The 25,431-nt window shown below is 35.5% G+C and overlaps 1 protein-coding gene and 1 long non-coding RNA gene across 3 annotated transcripts in view; one reads left to right on the forward strand and one right to left on the reverse strand.

The window, feature by feature from the left end:
- LOC128888132 (uncharacterized) overlaps positions 1-5,112 on the forward strand; it is a 158,528-nt gene extending 153,416 nt beyond the window's left edge. The window contains exon 4 of the long non-coding RNA XR_008460186.1: positions 4,140-5,112. This is a non-coding gene — a long non-coding RNA (uncharacterized LOC128888132). The remainder of the gene's footprint in view (positions 1-4,139) is intronic.
- The window catches only part of LOC128888033 (protein cortex-like), a 353,171-nt gene that overhangs the window by 289,607 nt on the left and 38,133 nt on the right, over positions 1-25,431 (reverse strand). The window lies entirely within an intron of this gene.

The raw sequence follows: 25,431 nt of genomic DNA on the forward strand, positions 1-25,431 counted from the left end.
TGTAGACGCCATTGTTGAATACTGATGTACAGTCTAAGTTATTATCTTGATAATAAAAAGTCATATTAAATTAGTTGTTTTTTTAAAAAGGCATTTCTGTATAAAACTTTTGTCAATCTTTTTTAATATCTAACTCAAACTATAAACGTATGTCCTAAACGGTCACAAAATATGTATTTATTTTACAACGAACAAATAAACATTTACCCTACTATAACTACTCGATGAAGTAAGCGTTGGGAATAAATCGTTGTTGAATGATTTCACTCGTCACCTGTTACTCGAATAAAATGTTGCCCATCTTTGTTGCTGTTGCCGCATCCTCAGGGCGCAAAAACTCAGCCTGACTTTCTCAACCGATCTCCGATAATTATGCAATGCCTTCGCCGCGGAGCATCGAGACGGCGTTAGCGCATGGCAGCACGCGAATCGATCGGGGCTAATATAATTATTTCTACCGTTACAGTTTATCAGGAGGCATCGAAACGCCGATTAGAATCGTACCCGCGCGCTGGCTGGTATCGGCTGCGGCGGATAACTGAGATTATTTACTGAACATGTCAGCAATGAAATCCCCGAGTAATACACCGCGCGACCTCCTCTCTCGCGAATCATTTCCCACAGTTTAAACCGCTATTGCGCTAACTAGCGATGCACTTCCCGCGTTTGACGTTTTTTTTTCTGGTTGCCAGCTTTCCCTTTCTCAGCTGACACATCGACCACTAGCGTGAAATTGCGCGAGGATTCGAGTAAACAACGATTTGGGCCATCGAGGAGTTTTTCACTTTGAAATTAGTTAATCTTTATTGCTTTATTTCGATATATGGTAAAACCCGTAACAAGGGTGTTGTGATTTATCACTACTCATGGGTATAACAGTCACAGCTCCTGCTTGCTGGTTGAACTCGTTAACATGATATTACGTTGATTAGATTGAAACGAGGCGAAAGATCCATCAAAAAAAGTCTATATTCTTGTAGTACAGATTCGCAAAGCATGCATTAGCCTAGATTTGTAACGACGAGGTTTGATCAACGAAAAATTACGAATATGCCTAACGAGGATGATCAAGCATACTTTACTAAGCAGGTATGGACTAGAACTTTGTTTGTTAAGAAGTTTGTTTAGAAACAAATTTTCTTTGTCTACAAGCTTAGAGTAACTTACATGAGTTACTAACAAGACAATTGACCATTTTCATCGATTAATCCTTTAAACTACGATTTAAGCTCCAACAGCCTGGGACCAAAATGTGATGATTATATTTGGCCCGAACAATACACCACGGGCCAGGCTCGTGATAATCAGTTCTGGTCCGAATATCCGACCCCAAGTCTCACACTTGGTTTTAGCTTAAGGGGTTTAAGGATTCAACTCGTGTTGACATTATAGACTCCATTACATCAGTCGCTACTAACCCTTTGCACTTGAGCGGCGCCGATACGGTGCCCGGCCGATTTGAACTGTCAACTCGAGCGGCGCTGCTGCGGCGCCCGAGTGATTTGAAGTCTTAAATGGTAACGTAAGCTTTTCTTGTGGGCATGGAAATTTCCCTGATTAATTCATACGTTTTGTATAAACTAGAAAAGACCAAAAAAGAGGAAAAGCCACTGAGCCATTTGCGATTTCTGAAAACACTTGTCGAACAATTGAGAAGATTATATCTCCAGCAACGATAGCAAGCGTCTACGTCGCATTCCGATGAAATCCGACTAAACGGGAAGCTTCACGTAATACTAAAAGAGCCAAAAAAGGGACTGCAAGGTTTGTTCTGACTGTAACACGCCTGGAAGTAGGCGGGAAATTTCGTACTACTGCGATACGTGTCCTGACAAACCTAGGATGCATCTTGGATATTGTTTTCCAAAATATCACACCAAAACTAATTACAGAGTGTAATATTTATCGAAGTTTGTTGTTTTCGACATATAAATGAATAAACTGGTGAAATTTTTTTATTTGTATACGTTTGTTTGTTTATAAATGTTTTTAAAGTACTTGTAAAGTGTTTGCCGAATGTGGCCGAAATCGTCTGGAGTTGCTGGTGCGCGCAAGCGAAAAAGGTCTCGAGTGCAAAGGGTTTAGACATGAGATCATCCTTATCAATTTAAAAATACAGCTCTTAGTGGTACTATAGTCTCTAATTCATCTCTGACTTTTAATTTTCAATCGGAAGTATTCCGTCTGCTGACATGGCACTAATTCCAATAACAACTCGTCATCACTCACAGCTGAATAGAATCTCCGTTTTTACATATTGTTTTCTCTGTCTGCAAGCTTAGAATTACATACATCAATCACTAGCAAGACATTTGATCATCTTCATTGATTTAAAAATCCAACTCTTATTTACAATACTTTTATGTTTAGTCACCAATTTTTCGCCTGCAAAATACAACTAATATAGTAGTAACTCAAGTAACAACTCATCAATTACTTTCCCTAAACTTTGCTGAAAGGAGAACGGTCTCCATTGCTTATCCCAGTATTTTCTTAATCAATCATCCTCACAATATAATCAATCCACTGTCAGGTTTTATATATTAAATGCACTGACTTTAAGTGAAATCCGGTTAGCTTTTGCTGCCAGTTGCAACACGATAATGATGAGCCTAGCTAATCTTCCATTCCTGCTGATTGTAATTCCGTATGTGTTTGTATCTGTGAACTTCATATTTTACTGTATATTCTAATTGATTTTTTTCTGTTAATGTAATTAACAGTTTATATGTATATTCTTACTTTGCAAATTCCCTATTCCTCCTATTTTATTCTTATCCTATACATAAATATATTACATTACGTTCTTTTATAATTATTTTCAAATTAAGCTAATAACACCGTATTGCTGTACCTCTACTTTGTGTCAAATATAATTATTTTTAATTCTGCGCATTAATTACTGTTCTTCTGGTTTACTAAATTCTTATTATTACTACTAGTACTTATCATCTAGACATTGACATAGACATAGTTGTTGACATTAGCTGTTAAATACAAAGAATTCTATATTTTTTAAATTGTACTTTTAACTATTTATCTTGGGAAAATGAAGTGTGGCTATCGAAGACTTTATGTCAGAATTGGAATAAACATGCAATTAATGGAACTGGGTTTTACGTCTCTCCAAGAAATCTTTCTTCCCTCCTTCGTTTAATAAAAACATATTTCTTTTTAAGTATTTAATAATCATAATCTTTCGGATGATATCTTATTTGGTTACAGCTTCACGCTCTTTTGAAAAAGATTCTTTGATAACTATAACTAAAAAATTTTGCAATTTTTTATCAAAATTGACACGGCTCCACTTTGTGCCCAACTACTGATTTTTTCGCTTTCTAACGGTTAATTTTTTTAATTACTAGATTGAAACATACTCGACGAATGATATTATTCCTGATAAATAAATGAAGTAAATACATATGAATTATTTAACTCCTGTGAATAATTCCGTAAGATCTCTTATTCTTTAATTTCATCTTTGCACATACATAAAAGTATAACTCATCGATATGTATTTAGTAGAAAAGACTCTATTCAAATATATGTACATATTCATTTAAAAAAGGAAATGAATTTTAAGTGGTAATACCTGAAATTCATGAAACAAAATCAAATGTACATGAGCAAATTACATATGAAAACACTTATGAAAAATAAAATATTAATATTACAATATTATTTTATAAAACATATCTTAAATGTAATTTGCACATACAATTTCTATATTACCATACACAACAAATGCATGGATTTGCACATAATTTGCCAACAACCTTTCTATCAAACGTCAGCCGATCGTTAAAGACCACAATGAGAAATTAATTCAACTCAAGAGCATTTACCCACCACTGATTAACTCAGCAGCGAAAAGGTTAAAAACGGTTCGATTTCATCGTAATCCCCAGATTTCTCCCGTTGCTCCCGCGCAGAGCTCGCCTTTACGCAATTTACGACGCCGAGGAGAAACGACCTTGCCGTTTAAGCACCCGACAATATAATCGAGTACGTATTACGTATCGCGGCAGGCTATATGATATTTTCTAACGGACCCCCCGGTGGCGCTTTCTGAGGATAAACAATAAGGCAATCTAACGGTAACCAGCAAATCCTGGAAAGTGTATTGTGAACTTTTGCAGGCGCAGGTGCCGCAGTTGGCAGGTGCGAGCCTGACCTAGCACAGCGGGGTGTCTCGAGACTCCAGAGGTGGAAAGAGAAATGGCAAATAAAAGGAACGAGGAGTCTGCCCCGAGCGTCGAGGAACAACCGTGCCCGGTAAGCAATCGTACGCCACAATATTGGAAGCTTTCACCCTCCAACAGAGCCAAGTAAGACAGTACCGCGATTGTAACACGCCATTTTTTCTCCGCAACCGATCCTGTTCGACGAATTAGAGCCAATTTACGGTGAACATCTTGTCCGTGGAAGACTAAACACCGGGTGTTTTGTAATTCGTGGTTAAGATGTAACTGGAATACAGTGAATTCTCTTTAAGAGACGCGAGGTTGAGTCTGAGGGATCTCACTTAAGGGTGCCCAGGAGTCAAAACAGAATTCCGAATTGACTTCAGCGACAGTTGCGGAAAAAATAGGAAACTCCGGGACAAGGACAGAGAGGGCGATACAACCATTGCAGGAGAGACGAGGACAGGGCGATTAGGCTAGCATGATTTTTTTCCAGGATATTGAAGCAAAGAAGCAATATTTTCTAATAATTCTGGTTTTAATATATTCGTTACACTTTGGCGGGCAGCAGAGCTCTGCGCAGAGCACCCAAACATATAGAAACAATTCATAGAACAAACGCAACGTATAGAAAAAACAACATTCTAGAAATGTATATCTCTCGAGAAATGCAAAAAAAGCACCTCATAACAAATTTCACAGTGTTGAACCCCTTAATCCATTGCAGACGGCGATTTTTTTCGAACGCGGTCCCCAAGACCGAAATTTCTTTTTCTTTATGTTGTCCATTTTTAATAAAACAAACTTGTTTACTATGGAAATCACCGATAGTGTGAGCAGCTCGCTCCTCAGAAAATTAGTATCGCGAGGAACTGGTTGAACACCATGTGTGCAATGTAAGGTAAAATCAATATACATTATTAAAATTGATAAACATTAATTTCGAAAATAGTTAGATAACATAAAATCGTTATTTTGCTTTCAATAATGAAGAACAGAAATATTAAAGAGTCAACAAAATAAGTTAAGTAGTGAAGAAAGTAATATAAACGAGAAATAAATTTGTAGAAAAATGTCTAAAGGTAATAAAGTAATGTAACTGGGTAATGAAAAAAAAAATAACTTATAAACGTAGTGTCGTAGACTTTTTCACGATCGTTTATATAGCCTTCTTGTATAAACTGACAACGTATTTCAACAGTGATAATAATAAAAATCCCACAGATTTAAATGTAGAGAAGAAACAAGCTAGACAATAGATCCTGCACGACCTATCCATCTGCTAGAAAATTGTTCGTTCAAGAACTGTCTGACTACTCAACTGAGATATTGCAATAAAGAAGAAATATAAAAAACCATACAGAAGAAACCACATACGAAGTGCACCTCTATACATGAATATATGCATATTTAAAACGTTAAATGAATAATTAATATACACTGTAAATTATTACTATAATTATTATATAAATATATTACCATATTTTTTGTTGCTAAACTCTGTATATTTAGTAACATTTAATGATAATGAATCGTATAACATTTAAGTTTTAAGTGGCATATTAAATCTCATACGGAAACCATGGGATCGTTTACATAGAAAAGTTTGAAAAAAATATCCAACATCTGGAAACCATTTATGACGAGATATTACAAAATAAATGGAATAGTGTTACTTCGCATACAATGAAGAAATTAATAATTAAAGTGCCCAGATTGGTGAAACGAGTTATTAGAGCGTACGTCCGACATATTAATGAAAAGAAAATTGAATTGTTTTTCATTAAACAATTATTTACGTCGTCTTACTGCATAGTCAATGTTAACTTCTTTTCGATGAAAAGAAATTGTAAATATAGTTGAAACATGAACATATTTCACAAACAATGAATATGTTCTCTAATTTTTGTTGCAAAAAGTTTTACAGTTTTCGATCAAATAAATCCCATAATTGAGGTAAAAAATTGCGTGTCACGCTAGAATACTCCCTTAAGACAGAATTGTGGATCCTCTGTCAGTTTAAACAAAAGATATCGATTATGCGCTCTCTCAGCTTACTTCACCCTACGTATCGAATCTACGAACATTCATTCAACTAATTCGTTCTGACTTGTGCAAAGATACTTCATTTCAACGTATTATTCATCGCTTCTTTGCTGATTCGTCATCTATTGCAATCCATACGCATGGATCATGTCATGCGCGAGGAAAACCCAGCCATCCGTGATCTAGAAAGTTTCCGAGGCATTGGGAGTTAAAATACCAGGTCACGTTTGCTAACGTAAAGTCGCTAATGAAATTCGAGATGAAGTTTAGAATTTCGTAATTGAATTACAGCGCAGAGAAAATAAAATAATCGTAAAACAATCGCAATAACCATCGCAGTGATTCCATTACGGCGCTATAATAACCGAACGGTGCAACTCACTCCAAACGAGATATAAGCCGCTGATTAATATTTACAGTCACATTATACGGATACGAATAGCTTTCGACGCAATATTTTCCTATCTTAAATCTTAAACATACTATTGAGTAAATTTATTGCGCCATTTGAATACTATAGAAAAGCTGTCATACTCAGGTGATTTATTTTATTAATTCATAACTCAGAATTCATAATTTATCAAAAACTGTCACAGCAGAAACTAACAAGGTTTAAACTTTCTATTTGTCGATACTTTTGATTAGGGGGTTAAAAATACCTCTAAGAGGTAATTCTCTGAGAAATATGTTATTTTTTTTCAAATCCTCCTTTAAAAAGTGGGTTGTCGAAATGTTATTGTAAATATTTTTTGGTATTTGACAAATGATACAACGTGGAAGCAACAATTGTTGTGTATAAAATAATACAATGTTTCAACAAATTCCCATTTCAAAATGTCTGAGTAACAAATTTCAAAGAAATTAAAAATTCTTGAAAAATAATCGGAAATACTATTCACGAATAACAAACCCAAGAACAAAACAGAATTATAAGAGTGCTATCTATACATAGAGTATGGTTTGAAGAAATTTCTATGCAAGTACTTCAAAAATTAGTATCATCAATGCCTAAAAGGTGCAATGATGTATCGAAAGCCTCTGGAGGAAGTCCAAATTATTAGTATATATTATTTATTGCTAGGAATTATATACCTCTAATTTCATTGTATTTATTTTGCACTTGATTAAATGCTATAAATCATTCTTATTATTCTAATTATTATTTAACATAGCATTGCGAGTCAAAACTGCTTAAATTGTTGTTTGCACGCTGTAGCACTTCTTCTTTCCTCCTACAAGAGAGATTTCACCCATCATTCAGAATCAACTGTAACGAAATCATTTGAAAGGATAAGAAATTAGGAGATTCAAGCAGTAATACATGTAGTTTTTATCGCAATAGTTTTAGATGAATTTTAAGAAAGGTACAGGAGTCTAAGGTTTTACAACTTTTCAATACTATTTCAATAATATAATACGTCTTTCCAGTACTGCATAATATACGTTCAATAAACAGTTAATAGTGCGCGTAAAATCATACACGGTTTTATTTGTTATCTCCTGGATATGTATCATTTACGATGATTTATTAACTGTTATTATTCACACAAAGAATATAATTTATTTCCTGTTAGTTTTATTTTAGTAAGAAGTAGATGCACGATGTCGGTTAAGAATATATGTATATAGAAGAACTGTGGCAGCTAAAGATCGGAGCGTGCTCGTCTAAATGGTCAGCGCCTTAATTACAACAGATAAACCATTAACTTTATTACGATCTTTAAGAGGCACTTAACCGCGCACGTGTGCTGGTGTAATATAAAATTAATTATTTTGTGTAAATTACAGTTATCTGCGAATGACATGTAGTTTCGCAATGGTATCTCCGAAGATCGTTTCGTTTTTGCCTTGGACTGACTTCTCATGAGAATTAATTATAGAATTATTGAAATCTATTTAAAAACTTGTAACGAACGAGTTCCATTAATAATTACAGAAGAGATGTACCAACTATTAGATTTATTTATTATTGAATTATTGAAATGTATTACAAAATCATGACAACTAGACGCCATTAATAACCACAAAGTTGATCAATAAATAAGAAATCTACTTATCAGTGAATGTAGAGTCTGCTACGAAACCATAACTGACAATGAGAGTGATTCAACGACTTTCACAGAAGTACGTTAGTTTTGTCAACCTTTTAGGAGATATACACACATTTAATTTCAACCCTGATATATCGAGACCTGTTCCAATACCACCTACCGAAAATTGCCACGAACATTTTGGATAACACAATAGAATCACTGAAAACTGCCACAAAATCGTAACAATTGCATCGTACCGATCATGCCAGAGGCTATCCGCTCAGTTCCATCGGCACTCTGGTTCAAAGGAATATTTACAACGCAATTTCAGCTTCGCGAACGCAATGAAACAGGAAACAGCGGAAATCGAATCGACACACCGTGTTTCCTGGACGCTGCACCATATTCCGACTATATTCCATTATATGGCGGCTCTATGAAGTGGCATGTTGCTGGTCCTTAACGTACCCAACTATTTCTCGACAACGTCATGGCCGCGCCACGGGCACCATTGTTTCCTGGCATAATAGAGCGTCCTCTAGAGCCGGTGTGCATCCCGCACGTATCTTGCAGCCTCGGTAATGAGTCCACGCGAGAGTCCACGCTGCTCCCGACACCGACAATCCCGTACCTCCTCGCAGAGGACTCTTCCAGATCCTTATCACGGCGTGTCTGACATTTGACATGCGGCGTGTCGCCTTTCCGACCCTTCTCCTGCGCAGCCGCGTTTCCGCGACATTTTTTTCCTACCAGCTCGCAACAGGAGTGCATACCGCCGCAAAAGCAGAGGTGGACGAAATTTTTATCTAGATACAAGGGAAAGATACCAGAGAGTTTCTACCTAGAAAGGGAAACAACTGGTCATCTGTTGGACTTTGAATGGAAATTCATATTTGAGTTGCTAGAGAGAAACATTTATACAGGGAGGGAATTCAAATTTAAGTGAATTATTGAGAACATGTCGTAAGTAAATCTTTCTAAAAGATATTTTAGCAGAAGTTGTAGGACTTTGTTTTTGAATTAAACACTAATGATATGGAATGTGTATGATTCTTTTTTTGAAGGGGGTATTCTAATTTAGAATTTTTAAATAATTTATTTTTTGGCGCGTTTACTTCAAAATGACTTTAATAAATGAATCTGTTAAAGAATTTTGTTGAATTCGGAAAACTAAAGATTTGTCCATATTTCCAGTTACCATAAATGGATAAATTTTCACAGTCTACTCATACCTCAAGAATGAAATTGTTAACTCAAGGAATAACTGCGACCAGCTTAGAATTTTCTGTTATCGAGTAACAGTACCTAAGTAGTACCGACACGAAATATAATATAATATGAAATATAGTAAATATAATATATATAATTCATACTTTAAATGAAAATTGCGGTAATTCGTGATAGTTTATTCGTGATATAGAAAGGTCATAAGTAGACTGCATATATGTTTATGCAAATTAGCATCTTTACAGATAGAGAAAAAAAAATTGAAATTGAAGTGAAAGTAGGTCTCATCCTTTAAACGGTGCAACATGTATGTTATTGTCGATGTATTAAATATTTTTGTATTTATGCACGTTCTTATTTGCCATAAATGCATAACCATCCGCAGTCTAATCGTAAGTATTTTAATAGAACTGGAGTTTGTAACATTTTTGCATATATCTACTTAACCACACTCGTGTAAACAATGGCAGCAGTGTAAATCTCGTAATGATAAAAAACGTATAATGTTGTTGAAAGTGTGAAGTTAATCAAGTTACACGGTACTGTCGACGGATAAAAAAAATGAATTTATAGAACTCGCGAGGTTTCATAAATGATCTCGCTCGACGTGTATAGATTCTCAATGCGACCTCCGCGGAATGCGCATACGGCTCTGCCGCGTTTAGTGAACGATTGCACGCATTTCAGATCCGTGGCTAATTTATAACCGTGCTTGTTTTACTATTAAATGCTATTTGCACGTTTCGTAGTGTCTCGCGTTGCGCCTGGTATGAAAAAATCGCGAAGAATGATCTATCACTGTCATGTTCCGAGTAAAGTTCACACTCATTACGGATAATAGAAACGTACAGGTACAAACACTCTTTGATACCAACCCATTCAACGTACAGGTACAAACACGCTTTGATACCAACCCATTCAGCGTACAGGATTGATAAATACAATGTACTTCTATTAAAGTCGTCGAATCACTCTGCGTGTATTCGTCAAATTTATAGAATATACCTCAACTGGAAGAAGAAGATATTAAAAACGAATCAAATTATGCAGACAATCATCCAATACTTTTTCCAATTATATTTTATGTAAATCTAGATTTTACGAGTAAAAGTATGAAATGCTTTGAGTATTTTGAGGCCCTTTTTCATTGCATTTGTGATTTATATAAAATATATTTAAGTAATTGTAATAGTAAGAGTATCATGTTTGTAGTAATCCTTAAGTTAAAGTTAGTTTAAATTCAGGTGAAATTAATAGTCACTTTTTAAATAAAAGAAATTTTACGGAAGTGAGCGATTACTTTAATATATAATACATCATTTTCATTTATTGTATTTTATATTACAAATATTTTCATTCTATGAATACGACAAACATAATTAACATGTTTAACAAACAGCCTTTATTTTTCAGTTAGAATTTATGAAAGTGTATTTTCTACTTTTATACGCTGTAAGACTTCTTGATGATTTATACTCTATATTTTTCATGAAATAAAAAACATATGTAAATTGATTATAATAAAAAGTAACTTTTTAATTCGCAATTAAAGTATGTTTTCTTTGTAAACGAATATCAGAAATGAAATAAACCAAACTGAACGTTTAATCGTATTGACAAAGTAATTTAGTGATATTTTTTGGTCTGAATACATGAAGTACAAATGCTCATATTATGGACGCAGGCGAAATCTTTTGGCTGGAACCGATACGTGCAGTTGACCGGTAGGTCGAGTCAGGCCGGCCAACAATATTGCATTATTATTTATTAATTCGGAGCATACGAGATGTGTATCTCTTACGATGCGGTGCTGCACTACCCAGGATCACGACTTTCTTATCTCTGCAGGCAACCAGCGATTCTCAAACCGAACGAAGGTCTCTCTACGTCGATGCTGCCTATTTCGCTATAATGGAACGAATCAATCTTAAGACTCGTCTTAAACCTTCTCGAGGGGCTATGCTTGAGGAAATTGAAAGACAGTTTTCAAATTAAGAGGTTCGTTCTCTATCGAAATTTTTACTTTTCCACGCCATTATAATAATTAATAATCGATTGTTCTGTCACTCTCTGACAGAACAATCTTTACTACGTACTACAAATGAAAACTGTATTCATAGTTTTCTAAATTTCTTGCTAACCTTTTTCTAGAAAACATTTATACGTACATTTATATGGAATTTAAAACAGTCATCTGAATGTATAGAATTTTGAATGATTTTTAGGGAAGATAAAAAAATAATAGCTGAAAAGTCAAAAATCTGTAACAGGATTTTACCTAATAATAATTGAATATAAAGTATTGTTGATGTTGAAGTACATATGTAACTTTAATAAGCAACTTTATTTAAATAGTCTTCCGGTTTCGGCTCTAGTTTTAAATTCCCTTTGAAGATCTACTATAAAATCGTTAAAAAAAAGACGGAAATAATAAAGTAGTATTGCAAAGTAACTGAATAGAACAAGTTGAGGATACTTACATGGCTCTTTACAAACAATCAATTGAGTAATATAGAGCAAGAAATGAAAATAGTATTATTTAATACTTGAACATGTTCCAACGACTTCTAAATTAATCTGGACATCCCAACAAAATAAAATAATATAACAAATACATCATTTTTCGAATCAGACAAAATTAAAGCTAAAACTCTTAAATTATAAACAACTCATTAAATATTCTTGAGCAAGAGGAGAAAATACTAATGTTTAATATTTACGAATCTTTCGACGTCTTCTAAATTCATCTGATTGTCTTATCTGAATAGTGTAACACAATAAATACATCATTTTTCAGAAAATGAATACCTAAGACTAAAAATTTCAAATTACAATCGACGCATTGAATATTCCAGCAAAAAAGAAGAAAATACTATTATTTAATATTTAAGTACTTCTCAACATCTTATAAATCAATGTAGTAATTTAAACTGGATAGAGTAACGCTCTAAACACTTAAATTTCTCTAGCCATCAATTATTCGGGCTACCAATCTGTAATTGTAAACAGACACTTAACTTCCCATTCGAGAACGTCGAGAAATAGGATCGGTAGAAACGTTCCAGCGTAGCCACGTTCCACCATGGGGTACCACTGGATACCCCATAGGCAGTGTCCACCTACGAGTACCTCGGGCCAGTGCAATCTAGTGGCATCGGTCTGACCTCTCAGTACCAGCGGCTACCGTTCTGTGATTACCATGATAATTCGTTGGCTCGCCCATACTCACTACCAATGCCCCCTGGCACGCCAGATAATATGCAATACCGTCCGATAGAGCAGATTCCGTATTCTTAACGACGACCCATGAGCATATCCGGACCCATTGTTTCCCAGTCTCGACTTCGCCGAAAGCGCGTGTATATCGCGTATATCGTCGGCGAAAAACCGCCGACATGTTCCTGGAACAGACTTTTCAGGCTGCTGTATATGGAGAAAGTTGGACCCTTTGCGAGGGAACCCGTCTTTATGCTGATTAGCGTTTCAGCTGAAACTACTTATTAAGTGCGTACCTCCGTGGCTCGTTACAGGGTATGTTCATTTATTTATTAAGCGTACAAACTAGCAAAGTTTTAATGCTTAGTTTCTATACAGAATGTAGAGAGAGAGGATACGGTAACGATATTACATTTAAATATTAGTGTAGAAAAGTAGACGTGTGAGGAAAAGATCATAAATTATTTGTACGGCAATGTTAACCCTTTAGTATAATCACCTGGATGTATTGAGCGTTATTTCTGCTTTTTTAATGGGTAACAGTTTATTTTTGTGCAATTAGAACTGTATTAGAATATTATAAAAAGGAATGTAGTCATTTGAGGAGGTTACGAATTATTTGTATGGTAATATAAATCACTTCATATAATTACCTAGTGAACGTTATTTCTTTTTTTTTATTGAATTAAATGGTGTGTGCGAACACATTCATCCGGTATTATAAAATACTTTAATCGAATCGATGAGATGTAACGAACAACAAGAAAGAAATATTCTTTAATAATCTTGAACAAATTCCAAAAATGTTATCTATCAGACATAAATTCAATAACTTTTATTAGAAAAAGCTGTTAGAGTAGAGTAATTTATTTTTACAAAGCGTGGAGTCGAATCTTTGACAATAACATTTAATTATACAGTCTTTAGTTTACATAGTCTAACACAATTTTTACTATCTTTTGTGTAGCTTCTTGTATAAGTTTTTAAAGATCCCTTATGTGCTAGGCTATTGTATTTTAAACTATATTATGCAATGTATATATCATTTTCATATTATAAATTTTCTACAGTTATTAATATTTATACTTCGGGGTAGAATACCGAAAGCTCATTGTCTCATTAATTATAATTTATTATTAGTAAGTTGTTAAATCGGGTACCTTTATTATCACACGATGTTGACTATGTTGTTTTTGTTACAGAAGTGTGTATTAGAGTGTACTTATCTATTAATATATTCGCGACTAGCAAATTTTTTTCGTTTCTAATACCGAGTACCGGCGAAAATAATGAAATTTTGAAGCTGGTTGCCGCAAACTTGTATCGTTAAAGCAAAGATACAAATTATGAAATTTGTTTGGAAATATCAGTGTTGTATTAAAATAAAAAGATCTTTATAATTTGTATACTTGCTTTATAGGCAGACAATAGACCACTTGTTATTATTGTGTTAAATCTATTTAGCATTATATTACAGGTATTTTGGAAAAGTCGATTAAAAACAAAATTTAATATTTCTGGTTATATTCTGTGCTAAATCGAAAAACAGTGACTTTTGCATAAAGGAGCTTTATCAGGAATAGAATTTAAAGTGACGCGAATTCACGTCAGCTGTCGCGAATGTGTTAATACTGCATTGAAAGGAGAAGCTCTTAGCGATCTGCCCTGTTCTCCAGCCACATCTTCAAATACGTTTTGTACATCGCGGATCAAGAAATCATAGCACAGGGTTACGTGCCGAGTTTCAAAACAACTATTCCGCCTGACATTCGTCGAACGCACGCTACGTGAAATTAATTTATCTAATTTGCCGAGGCAACTACACCTTCCCACATTAAACGATAGCTGGGGGGCAGAAACGTCAACGCCAATCTTCTCCTGCGGTCTTTATTAAGTAACAATTCACCAAACCGCTGTATTCCCAATACGAGCATCAATCCACCCAATTACGACACGGCCGCTTCCAACATAGATAAAAGATCGCATCAGCCAGCCGCCTTTATCAGGCGAATCCCTGGTTCACGATAAATCCTGCGCACCGATTCACCGTTGAATACGCCATGGCGGCTGAAAACTTCCACTTCGCTTTTCGAGCCTCCGACACGCTCCTTTCCCACCATTTCTCTTTCATCGTCCTATTCTCCAGGAAGGTTGCGAAATTTCCCACAAGACGCACGAGCCAGCGAAGCGAAACGGACGCGATCGTTTAAATTTTCCAAAAATGTGACGCGTGTTAAATCTTAAGAGAATACACAGGAAATACGCGACAGAATTGATAGAAATGGTGTATAAAGTATGTATTCGATATAAAATATCAAAGTATAGTCTTTTCATAAAATACGCAGCTTAACAAATATAGAATACACAGGTTATGTCAAAAATTAAAATTCGAAACTTTGGATAATACAAGGTACAACTGGTCATCAGATAATTATAGTAGAATTCCGATAATCTCAATAGTGCAGTAGTATCTAATTATCAAATATACAGGGGTGGACCGAGTGAGTATGTCAAGTCATAACTCCATTATCAATGCTTTTTAACCGGCTTCGTAAAGGAGGAGGTTACTCAATTCGACATGTATTTTTTTTTTTTAACGAAAAATGTCAAAAGCAAAAGATAAATGGTTCAAGGAGTACTGTTTGAGCCATTCACTGCACAAATCGATTAACTTTACTTTTTGAAAAATCTTAAATAAAGGGAATTTTAAAAAACAATGTACATTATTTCATCACATTTCGCAATTTTTTGTTTTATGAAGTTAATCGATTTGTGCAATGAACGGCTCATTTGTTGGATTATATGTGTAATTGTCCATGTGTATTCGATAGTTGCGTTATTTTTTTAAATGGGAATGCAATTTTTTTTGCATAGGTTGAATCTTTTCGACATTCTGTATAAAAAAGTATTAGGGTAAAGTGATAACAAGTAATTAGTTTATTTTTTTATTTTATTGCTTCAAACCACAAATGACTTGTACAGGATACAATAGTTGTGATAATTACAATTTACAATATTTACATCAAATTCTTATATTAGAGTCTTTGGTTCTTTTTTCATTAGATACTTTAAACAATTTTCTGTAATGAGAGTTTTCTATATTTAATTTTTTTTAATTGGAATCTTAGACACATTTGACTATGATATAATAGTATTTGTTTAGAATAATTCGATGATCTATAATTCATGATCGTTTATTTAAGTATAAAGCTTTAAATTATATATGGTATTTAACAGATATGTATAGCGTAACCCGTAAGTCGGTCGAACAAGAATCTTCTTTCCTTTTTCAAAATGTTCCGTCTTTATGCGACTGATTAGCGAATTGCGTTAAATGTACTGCCTACAAATTCCAATTTAAGGCATTATATTAAAATAAATGACCATTAATTATAGCTCAATGAATTTTTCTAATCAAATGCTAATGTAAAAATCTCCTCTACCACTTCACTTACAATAACATTGTTTACTCCATGTAATAGACCACTTTGAATCAAATAACTTTCATAAAAACATTCCTTCTCACATGGCTTCATCCCTGGATGAGATATTTAATTACTTCAATTCAAATGAAACATCATGCATATATTGTACTTGATTTCAGCCTTCACTTCATTAAACTATCAATTTCATCAACAATTTCTTCGATAAAAATGATTTAATATTTGAAGAAAATAATGACAAAGCACAAAATATAGGTGAATACGACCTCCTATCGATTTTACACGTTTCCATCCATTTTTGGCAACTATTCCATCACTTTTGGAGAAACCGATAAAGACGTTTTCTTGCTCGATGGGTGACACTGTGAACAGTCTTGCATGAATTTTTCATTTCCAGATATACTCATTTTTTCAGCATTCACCTTTGTACATTTCGGGAGATGGGCCTACCGGTGCAAAGGTTATTTTTGCTAGCAAACAAGAAGGGAGCGCGGGTGACGTCTGACTGACAGTAGCTCCCGACAACCATCACGGTAATAGACGATACATATGTATGCAAGCTACGGGATTCATAAGCGAGCAGGGCAGCCCCGGTGCTACTTGGGGCCCATGTCAGGCCTGTTCTCCGCGCTCGTCCTTATGCAGAACAGGTACGATTTCCTCGTGTCTGAATGGCTTGAATAATATACGTTTGAAGTTAATGGTCTCCATTCAAGGCGCCTCCCTGCCTCCTATATACCTATATATGCCACACGCTACTCACCGACGCGCTGGTCCCACGTCCTATACGGTTCTCATGTGTCACTCAAGATCGCCGCGTATGTAACTTAAACTGGGCCCCCGTGAGCTGGATCCGCGGTATGCGCTGGGAATCCCGCTACCGCGTTTTAATCCTTTGCGCTCCTATGGCTGGCACAGCGTGCCGCTAACAGACAATTTTTACACAACCGAAGCCTTGATTTCCAAAATATTAGGTCGTTCCAAAAGTTTCTTTCGTTTCATTGGTTAACAATGCATGCACGTTCTTTGATGTTTTATGTTACACTATCTGCACCCCGCAGTTTCACTTATTCTTACTCACGTAGGTGCAATAATTACTACAGTGTTTATGTAAGTATGTATTAGGTACCGGAAAAAGTTCGTGCGGTTTATTCGTTAATTGTAACTATATATCAATTTTCGTGTGGTAATTGGCAACTGTAAGACATAAACTTGGTTTCATTTTAAAGCTTGATCTTTGTAATTGGTATGCATGCTCTGTGAAGTACATGCAGTGTACATACATGCAGTTGTTGTGTAGCTATAGGAACAGTAAACATGGATAGCGAAAAAGTAAAAATTCGTGCTTTTATTCTTTACGAATTTAAACTTGGCAGTACAGTAGCAAATGCAGCAAGACACATTTGTAGCGTTCGTGGGGAAGGTGCTGTTGGTGAAAGAACCGCACAGAAATGGTTTAAAAGGTTCAAAGAAGAAAATGAATCGGTAGATGACGAACCGTGTTCAAGGCGTCCATCTGTCATCGAAGACGAAAAATTGATCGAGTACGTAAGTTCAAATTCAAGAAAAAGATGTTCTGAGCCTGCTCAAGTATTCGAATGTAAAGAATCTACCGCAAGAAAGCGAATTTATTTACTTAATTTTCACAAAAGATTGGGCAAATGGATACTGCACCGTTTAACGGAAAAGAACAAATACTCCCGGCTGAGCATTTGTAATATCCATTTATCGATCGAATTTTAACTTGTGATGAAAAGTGGATGGAATATGATAATGTACGACGATCACACCACTGGGTTCAGAAGGGGTCACGTGCAACAGGAACCATACCAAAACCGAGTCTCCATTCGAAGAAGGTGCTGATCACTGTTTGGTGGACTACACGAGATATCGTTCACGTTGATTTTCTTCTACGTGGCAGACTATTACTGTAGATACTTATCGCAAAGAAATTGATGAAGTCATTGATGAAATTGATGATAAATGGTGATTATTTCGTTGAATAAACCTATGATTTAAAACAGAATAGAGTATTTGTATCTTTCTCTGAAAATCCGCACGAACTTTTTCCGGTACCTAATAGTTAGGTACTTCGTAACAGATGAACACATTTAGCTGGGTGTAGGGTAAAAATAGATTTTTAAATATAAATTTTAATGACGAATTTGGTCGTGTGATAAGCGACCCATAATTCATTATTCTTTGAATTATTTTCATTTCTTATTATCTCCTAAAGTATGTGGTAACATGCACATACTGCTGTAAATAACATGCTGTAAAGGATAAATTTTTGATCTTCATGTCCGGATGATAAAATGATTCCTTTTTATAAAGATTAATATATTATACCTAATAAGTACCCTTAAAGTTCAATTCATTTTTAATATAGAAAACGTTATTGTGGTTTTAATATAAAAGCTAGGTATATCGTGTCGTTAACTTTTTCTTAGATCTATTGATAACCAATATTTTTGTATTACGTTATTTTCACATATGTCCAACCATTTGATTAGCGTACGCCGATAAAGTAGCCAAGAAATGCTTTTCTTTCAAATTGATTTTCTAATTTTGAAATTACTCAATTTATACATGTAATAATAAACACAATCAAACAGATCTTCCATAAAGACAAATTTTTCACAAAGACATTGTTGAATATATTTAGCTATGATTTTCACGCGTCTAAGCTGGCTACACACCCTCTAAGTGAGGTCACTTATGTGAAGATCAACTACCAATCATTTTCTAGACAAAATCTTGAAACTATGTATTTTCACATGATTTTCGACAGTGAATTAAATGGTGTGTAATTGAATTAGAAAACGAATGTTTTATAATTTTATAATATATTTTGAAACAAAAATAATCGAATCACAAAATTCTCACTCTTATTTGTTCGATTCCTTTCAAATACTACATATATACAAAAAATTTTAATCGAATAATTAAAAGAGTTTTTTTTTTAATTTTAAGAGAGAGCGCCACCACTACGTACCGTCAGCCTTATACGGTCTAAAATCATGTAAGAATACGTATTTTCAAGATTTTATCTGAAATTACTGGTAGTTGATTTTCATATAAGTGATTGAACTACGTTAAAATTTCAGAAAAATCTGATGCGTTACACCAAGAATTGTTCGATTTGATACGGAATGACCCTGCCGCAATGTTCGGAGCGCATACTTCTTGCATCGCGGGAACCGATTTTGTTCCCTCGGATGGACCTTCCTTTTTGTTGGGTTTACGTGATCTTGCCTCTGAATGGCAAAGAAGGAGCGATATTTTTGCCGGAGCCTTTCGTAATGGAGAGGTTTCAGGTTTTATCGGGGATCGCGGAGACATGTTTGGTGCTGTACATCGGCATTCGTCGGCTCCCTCTCGTTCTCTTATACTGCAATTTGAAAAACGTGCTCAGTGACTTCAATAAAACTGAGCTTTGCTGATCGTACAACCTCCAGGATTACGTGTAATAGTTCTTCGTTCCTGAAATTATCGCTGTTATTTGTAACGCAGCTTTTATGGCGACGGGTTTCCTTTTACTGCTAATTTGAGTTGCTAAACGGTCTTGTTTGGATCACTCAGGTTTAAGGCGTTTGATCATACATATGTATAGAACAGGACTGGAAGCTACCATACAATGAAATTCAATTTAAATGCTTCTATAACTATACAGGATGGGGCAATAGCTATTAGCACCTCAGATATATTCGAAACTGGAATTTTTTCAGAAATATATGCTGAAATAAAAGTGGACGGTACCTAGTGCAACTAAAGACTAAAAACAATAGTTACACGTATTCAAATTGAACAACTTACTTTTGAAATTTTCACACATTTTGTCAGAGCTTTCAAATAATACAAACTTCTATGAAATGTTATTTATTGTTTGTTAAATGTATTTGTTTTAATTGTTCAGTACTAAAATTTTTAATTTTCATTACGACCTAATGCTACCAAATGATAATAAAAACAGTGGTTTATACCATTCGGTTTGACTCTACGAAGTGTGTCACCTACATTTATCTTGAAAATTATGTCACTCGCAAGTATACAATACTAATTGTCGGAAATGTTTAACACAATTTTAACGAAATTTCCACTAGACCAATTGATGATAATAAAACTGAGATAACAAGTCAGTTACTCCTAATCTCTGCGAATACATTCGTGTTGCCAGAGGATGAAACTGACTTGCCTGAACAAGGCAACCGTCGTGAATAAAATCCTCTTTAGGTCTCCGAGTCGTCCTACCGTACCTATAGCGCCATAGCGGCGAGACTTCAACGCTCTGATACCGGCTCCGTGTCACTGATAGTCTCATAACTCTCTTCAGGTGAGCCTTACACACTCATCCCTGAGCTTCTCCTTATCCATCAATTTATCTGACCGTAAAGTCAGCCCGATGTCTTTCTCCGTGCAGAACAACGCGAAGGATACAATTCAGAAAACCTTAAGCAGAATGCAGTGGCGTCGCTATGGTTAGTGTCGCCTAGTATAACACCTTATGATTGCACATCTTATATTTATACAATGAGAACATTTTTACACATACAACGTCAAACAAATTTTAAGATGTGATGAATTTATTTTATAACCCAAATTATGCGTGGTTTCTGAAAATAATTCTACGATAGAATCATTAATTATTTGACCTACATACCGATTGCTGGAGTAATAGTGAATAGGAAGTTAGGAAGTTCAAACGAAGTACCACGAGTCAGACTCGTACTTGTTGTTTATTGCCCAAATTCCTTATCACGAGCCTCATTCGTGGTTGTATGCCAGAGGGTTAATAAGTACTAATAATAGGATACAAAGAAGATGATCTTAAAAATCTAAAATGTTAATCTATATTCACATTCATATAATTTTCATCCATGTTCGTTTCCTCCATTTACATTGAGCCCTTTACCATTTACCACTTTACCCCTAATACTTTTTTACGTAGAATGACGAAAACATTCTACTATCGAATCCACATGCACCATTGCACTTATACAAAAAAGATGGTTTTACAAATATAGTGACCATTAAATCGTTTATATTTTCCCTTTGTCATTTTTCTTTAAAGGCACTGTTAACGGAGTTACGACATGTCACACTTACTTGGCTCACCCTGTATGTCGAAAATACTTTCTTTGATTTATAGTACTTGCAGGCATATGAAACGGCGTGAACAACACTTCAATGTGAACGAAATATCTTCCACGATAGACACTGACCATAAAGAATGACATCAAGTTTTCAGAGATACAGAATGTCTATTTGTATAAACACTGCCAGAAAAGCAGTTGAATGTAAGACGTGAAAGATATATTTGGAACAATCTGATACGTTAAAAATTCAATAAATTTCAACATCAATTTTTTCGAAAATGAAGCCACAGACAAGAAAACGTTACGCCGAATTTTATTCTTATTCTCGCTCATAGAATTACACCCAACTCGAGTGTATTCCGACCCACCCTGAACAATTGGAACAATCTAATACGTTAAAAATTCAATAAATTTCAACATCAATTTTTTCGAAAATGAAGCCACGGATAAGAAAACGTTACCCTGAATTTTATCCTTATTCTCGCTCATAGAATCGGTCCGCACTAGAGACAGTCGGTTCGGTGTCACCACCTTCGATGCTGCCACCCAGTGCAGTCTACACCCCTAGCTCACCATAGTGACGCCACCGAACAGAATGCGCGTTTGCATAATCGCGCGTCCCGTCGGGTGAGCGGCACTCCGCACTCTTTATCCATCCAGGTCGTAATGCCCGTGTCGCCGCGAAAGTGTCGCTCAAAAGATTACGACTGTAACTTACTCTAGGCGGACGCTTTCGCGCGCGGCTTTCGCGTGTGTCTAGCCAAGACCGACTTAGTTGCCTACCAACTTTTACGTCCAACTCAGGCAGACTTCTCTCGCGACCTCGCGATCTCGACCGTGAGAAAGGGCACGACTGTGTTCCTACAGCGACACCACCGCGAGTGGAGACCTGCTAGGCTGTTATAATTGTATCACCGAGTACAGGCCATTTTCACTCTAGCTCGGAACCGACCACATGCGTACGTGGCATATATACATACGTCATCTAAATCATTGTTTCTCAACGCGGGCGATATCACCCCCAATTGATATCTTGTAGTGCGCGCCTGTCTAACTATCTAATTTTGGGGGTGATGATCACTTTACGTGGATTAATAAAAAATATGTTATTTAGTATATTTTAGCTGCTATAAATGGAAATTAAGGTTGTAATTATAGCGTTTCCAACTTCATATTTAGTTGAAAAGGGGTCTCAGTGTTTTTTCTTAAATACTGACTTAGCAAAGAAAGCGCCTAAAATTATGCGAAAAAGATGAATTAAGATTATATCTCTTATAATTATAACCAAATATAATTAAACTTTGGAAACATCACCAATCTCAAGGTTTTGAGAAGAAAAATCATTCTTTAATTGATAAGCACAGAAATTGAGGTAGAGTACTTTAAACTAATTAATCCAAATTTCGAGTATTTAGGCAGTGTCACAATTTTCAACATTTCCAGTAGGAGAACCTAATAATACGTTTGTTGAATTACGTACTACATTTGATGATATTTTCAACTTTATTTGGGTGAGATCAAACAATTATCGTGTAGTATATCTATTATATAACCTTAGAATATGTATGTCATGTTTATAACTTCTTTTATTGATGATATTAACTTAGAATGCAATGTCAACGTCAGGTGTAATTATTTGAAAGGATACAAATATTTTTCCATGTCGAAACGTCGTTTACCTAATAAAAAACGATCGATACTAAACTTTTAGGGCTCGAAAAGAGAAAAATACGGAGAATAAAGAAGGAAAAGTAAAAAATTCATGAAATAGAGGGTTGAGCGCAGGTACCTTGCACGAGAGCGGGGCAGAAGCACAAGCGCAAAAAGGATTTCATTTCAAACAGACAAGCTATTATGCGAACCAGAAGAGCTTCCATTAAAATTGACGAATGCTGAAGCAGCATCGCGAGACTAAATCACTTAAGACATCCCAGGACATCCCGAGTCTACTATGTATTTACTATTGCCTCGTCCAGGCATAGCAGCATGAAAACGGACTATTTTTCTAATTACCCCCTGTCCACGTTTCCACAGATCACCAGGTTAGATACGTCGCGGCAGACGAAGGATCGGCTTCCAGCTGGCAGCTCGACCAACGAAAGAAACTAACTTATGCTTCGTTAAACCACCTACTTACCAATTTCGATCAGACGGGACGTTTTTCGTCGCGTGTTCCCTTTCTTATCGCGGCATTACATTGAAACATTATGTCGCCGTGCAACTCGAACCATGGTACCCAGGACCAGACTCCGCAAAAACCGGCTCGACCCATTGGATGCTGAATCATTTCGTCACTAAAGGAGCCACCTATCTAAAAGTTACCTCCGCGATGTTGGATCGTGAAAGGAATGGCAGTGGGAGAAGTACTGGAATCCGTTAGGGTTACATTTATTTTTGGATGGGAGACGATACTGCTCGTGTGGTGTTCTTCGGGCTTGATGTGATATGTGGTAGACGAGATGTTGTATTAACTCATTTATGCTTCAAGCGAAAACTTTATACCTTACGGAGAATATAAATTGCAACCTGTAAAACGATACCTGTAAAATTAACGGAGGAGAAGTGATACCGAAGAAAAGAAAACTGAAAAGAAACTCTGTGTACGTGTGGATGGAGTGTTGAGTCGTTTTGTGTAAAACACAATTTTCTATGAATATATTAAGTAGACTGGAAAGTAATGTCGTTTCTTTTACATTAAATTCAAACAAATTTTTGATGAATTTCTATTTTTAAGCAATTATGTAATCGCCCTCGTTATCAACAGCCAATTAGTGTGCAAATTTTCAATGACCGATAAAAAGCAACGAGGTGTTGAGTGATAAACAAGGATTTAAAATTACAAAAACCACATTACTTTCCAGTCTACCTAATATTTTAACGATAGATTTCTGTATAGGAGACGAGGGATAAATAAGTTAATCGTTTCAGAGTGATTTAACTCCATTGCTTGTATTAGCAGGATAACAACATTTTCGAGTGAAATGTCCTACAGAGTGTATGAGAGAATTGAATTTATTGAAAATTTGGGATCTTGTATTAGGGGTTGTGTATTGTGTTATTACACTTCAAGTACGTGTGATTTATATTGTGCGAATGATAAGTATACTTCTCAAAGAATTGGGATTCTGTATTAGGGGTTATGTACTGTGTTATTATATTTCAAGATCATGTGCTTTATAATGTGTAGAAAATGGATGTATGTGGCAAAGGATTAGGATTCTACGTTAGAAGTTATCTAGCGCATCATATTACATTCCAAATCGATATGTTATATCTATAATTCATGTGTTTTATAGTGTAAAGAAAAGAGTTAAATTGGTCGAAGGATCGAGATTTTGCATGAGGGATTATGCAGTACAATAGAAGTAGACGTAGGAACTAGTTGTGTGCCCTTACATTAAATTGTTTATAGCTACAGTTTAAAATGGTATGTGCGCTCTCTTTCTCTTTCTCTCTCCTGTGATTGAGTGAAGATTAAATGTTGTATTGCTCTTTTTTTAGAAATAAATGGTAAGTCTACATTAGCAAGACACAAGATTAGTTTATATACTTGATGCTTCCTATGTTGATATTCCCTGTATAATGTAGAAAATATTTGAATCGAATGTAGACGCACTTCAATCGTACGTCTGCGAATAACACTGACACTTTAGACTCTAAAGTTAACCCTTTGCACTCGAGAGGTGACTCTCAGTCACCATTAGGTTTCACGCAGCAAATCTATCAGCAATAATGTTTCTTTAGGTTTAATTTCTTTGGAACTCGAAGTGTCAATAAAATGCTCGATAGCTCGATAGCTCAGCATTCGTGGCAATAGAATGCTAAGAAAGCATCTCGAGTCGCTGGTAGATACTAGAAAAAAGGCCTTGAATGCAAAGGGTTAACTTATTCTCGAATTTCCTTTTTAAAAGATAATATAAAATTCATGAAAGGAAGGGTCACGGCATAAATTGCCAGAGACACCGTTTCAGCGACCTTGAAATAGTGCTTGCCCCTGCTCGCGAATCGACCAACGAAATCGAAAAGGCTTCGTTGAAGCAAACGAACCATTTCGCACCCGATAAATGAAGTAACGGTCCGCAACGAAGACGCGTCTCGTAATATTTTCCCAAAGCCGGATAAAAAGGGGGTTAAGAGAGTATATCGCGTACGACACCTGGACCGAAGATTGTCCGATCCGGTCGGT

The sequence above is a fragment of the Hylaeus anthracinus genome, unplaced genomic scaffold, assembly GCF_026225885.1.
Source record: "Hylaeus anthracinus isolate JK02 unplaced genomic scaffold, UHH_iyHylAnth1.0_haploid 11989, whole genome shotgun sequence".
Classification (NCBI taxonomy): Eukaryota; Metazoa; Arthropoda; class Insecta; order Hymenoptera; family Colletidae; genus Hylaeus; species Hylaeus anthracinus.